Source organism: Trachypithecus francoisi, unplaced genomic scaffold (assembly GCF_009764315.1).
Source record: "Trachypithecus francoisi isolate TF-2019V2 unplaced genomic scaffold, Tfra_2.0 Lachesis_group1, whole genome shotgun sequence".
Lineage (NCBI taxonomy): Eukaryota > Metazoa > Chordata > Mammalia > Primates > Cercopithecidae > Trachypithecus > Trachypithecus francoisi.
The window spans coordinates 116,272,000-116,275,405 of record NW_022681454.1 but is presented as its reverse complement, the minus strand read 5'-3'; the positions used below and the strand labels follow the sequence as shown (position 1 = coordinate 116,275,405).

Genomic DNA, 3,406 nt, shown 5'->3' with positions numbered 1-3,406 from the left:
TTATGTTCCACTCTTCAGGCCAAATGTCTTCTTCTTTGGAAAACATGTCTTTGCTCTTCAGGCCTTCACCTGATTGAATGAGGCCCATTCACATTATGGAGGATAATATGCTTTACTTAATATCTACTAATTTAAATGTTAATGTCACCTAAAAATTATCTTCATGGCAACATTTAGACTGGTGTTTGCTAAAACAACTGGGCACTGTGGCCTAGTCAAGTTGATACATTACATTTACCATCACAGTGTCTTATCGTTTGTTAGGCTCCTTTTTCTGACATCATCTTCTCAATTAGCTCTGCTCAGTTTCAGCTTACTCCATGAAATAAAATGCAACATGGTCTCAGACATTTGTTTAAGGGGTCTCCAATATTCTGCAGAACTGAAATCCCTGATTTGTATTTTGGAGAACTCTCCAGAGGAGAGCCATTTGGACCAAATCATAGCATAAATTCTAGAGTAGCTTTGTTTGTCAAAGGTTTGGTGAATGAGGTAATGAGTGACAGAAGAGGATAATATTAACACAGATTTGTAATTAAATTGATGTTATTATGGATGGAGTATCCTTTGTATCATTACTGCTATAAGTAACTTTTTATGAACTTCTTGAGGCAGTCCATTGGTCAGATACATACATCAAGCCTGATAGAGTAATGAGTAAGGGTAGATTTGGACCTGTCCAAATTCCTACCTCTGGAATCTCAGTGGTCCTCTCGACGGATTTGTTTAGAGCAGAACTGAGGCTTTCAGCACTAAATTTAAGCTCTCAAAAGGCCAACTGCCCATACAAATGTAAGTGGCCGCACAAAGTGAGCAATAAAAAAATGAAGTTGGCGGGCTGTCTCGGAAACTCGGAGCCGGGTTCCTCCCGGGTTTCTACCTACGGCTCCTGGGCTGTTGTTGTTTAGACTCTTGTGAAGATGGCTTGCGCTGCCGCGCGGTCCCCGGCCGACCAGGACAGGTTTATTTGTATCTATCCTGCTTATTGAAATAATAAGAAGACCAACACAGAGAGAAGGCGAATCCCCATAAGTAAGGCTGTTGAAAATCCTACAGCTACAGAGATTCAAGATGTATGTTCAGCAGTTGGACTTAACGTTATTTCTTGAGAAAAATAAAATGTACTCTAGAGAATGGAATCGTGATGTCTAATACAGAGGCAGAGTCCAGGTCCAGCTCAAACAGGAAGATGGCAGCCTCTGCCTTGTGCAGTTCCCATCACGTAAGTCAGTAATGTTGTATGCAGCAGAAACGATACCTAAACTAAAAACAAGGACTCAAAAAGCAGGAGGTGCTGACCAAAGTCTTCAACAAGGAGAGGGAGGTAAAAAAGGGAAAGGAAAGAAAAAGAAGTAACCTCGTATCAGCATCACGTACGTGGTACTACTGTAAGAGACATGAATGGAGACTTCTAATTTGTATCAGAGGGAAACAGAAGCTTTTTGTTTGCATCATTTAACTGAACTGTGAACGCTTGTGCCTCTCATCTTTATCATGGGAGTTGACAGTGAAACAAATTTACATCAGAAGTTTGCATCTCGCTTTTATGCCGTATAAAAGAATTTTTTTGTCTTTCAATGCAGTTTTTTTTGGAAGAAAGAATATTTTTAAATGGACAATGGACTGTACAATAAGTTACTTGAAATGAGTTACTTGTTTCAGATAAATTTCAATTCGATTTAAAATAAACACTTCGTCCACCTTTTAAGTTAATGAAATAAAATTTGAATCTGAAAAAAAAAAAAATGAAGTTAACCATTGCAGCTCTTTATGAACCCTTGCATGCTGCTTGAGTTCTTTTAGAGCCATGATAATAAAAAGTTTTATTGTAATAAAATTTACATTGTAGAGTTTATTGCAATGTTTAAAAAGCAGCACATGTGCATTTACATTTGATTCTCCTTTCAAATAACATTATGGACAAAATATTGTTGTTTTACAGTTATGAAACTGGGAGTTCAGAACTCAAATTTCACTTGCTGAAGAACAAATAGTAAACATTGGGGTCAGAACAAGAACTACATCATCTGGTCTGTTAAGCATTCGTAATTGCTGTTCTGGAAAGCAGAAAACATTATGTTTCCGAAGCAAATTAGTGGCCAGTGGCACTGAACTACTTGTTTTAGAGGTAAAAGTTCTGACAGAAAAAAAAGAAAAGAGAAATGTGAAATCACTTTGAAAGGCTTTTATTGTAAGTTGCCAGAGAAAAGGTAAAATTTACATGAAACTACTGATTTAAAATGTAACATTAAAAAAATCTGGAAGAGGAAAGAAATGTGTTTTTTAGTTATGATAATAAAGGAAGTAATTTTCTTTTGTGCCTGGTAATTATACTAAAAACATAACTGCAACTCAAATATAACTGCATCTTTGAAGAAGGTTTAGGGGGTGAAAGACATTCATTTGTGGATTCTGAGGATCAGCTTGGTCTTTCCTTCTTTACAGAGATCAAAAGGTTCATTGTTATTTGAGAAAAGCAGGATTCAATTATGGCTGAGATGAAAGACAGTGAGAGCTGAGTAGCTGCCTTGGCAATAGTTGTTAATTGAGTATCCAACTAGAGACTCTTCTAACTGACTCTTCAAAATCTTAATTCCAATAATTATGCCATTTAGACATCAGAGGAATGCTAACAAAGCAACAAAACTCAAAATCATTGCAAATGACTAGAGTGGCTAAGTAATAAAGAAATTAGAAGAACCATTTTCCTGGCCCTCCAAAATTAGTGTGTAATGCCTCAAATCGATTCATTTATCTTCCACAAGTCAAATAACAGATCTTTGGCATCCCAGAACTTGTTTCTCTTTATCTAAATAACTCCATCCTTTGTCTCAGGTACAAAAGCAAATTATTCCACCTCAGTTACCCATTCTGTCATCACCTACATCCTGACCTCTGAGCCCTGCCCATTAAGGGACTCTTTTCTGAATTCAGCAATAAGTTCCTGCTTCTATACAGTGTATACAAGGTTCAGTGTATTCAGTTTAAAAGGAGTGGCTTACTATTTCTTACATTGCAGATTTTTAGAAGTTTTGTCAAAAAATTTTTTTTCTGAGAAATTAATCTGTGTAGAAATAAAAATATGGATAATTTTTAAATTATTAGTTATTTTTCCAAAAGAATGTTAGGGGCTCTAATTATGTGAAAAAAATTTCTCTACTCTCCTAAGTCAAACCCATCAAATATAATAAAATAACTTCTAGAGATTAAACACACACACACACACACACAGCTATGACAAAAGTAGGTGATAAACCTTCAACTGTATTTAATTTGCATGACATGAACAATTAAATGTTTTCTAAGAGAAGATCAGACATTCTATAGGAAATAACTTCAGAAGGAAGATCTTAAATTTCTTAATCCAGAAGCTTAAAATTAGGGCCATGTATTTAGATATGTTTTT

General features: G+C 35.7%; 1 pseudogene across 1 annotated transcript; it reads left to right on the top strand.

The window, feature by feature from the left end:
* The first annotated feature begins 714 nt into the window (after positions 1–714).
* Positions 715–1,750, top strand: LOC117085842 (annotated as a pseudogene). The gene has a single exon (XR_004438094.1). The product of XR_004438094.1 is annotated as a signal recognition particle 19 kDa protein-like (transcript).
* The last annotated feature ends 1,656 nt before the right edge of the window (positions 1,751–3,406 follow it).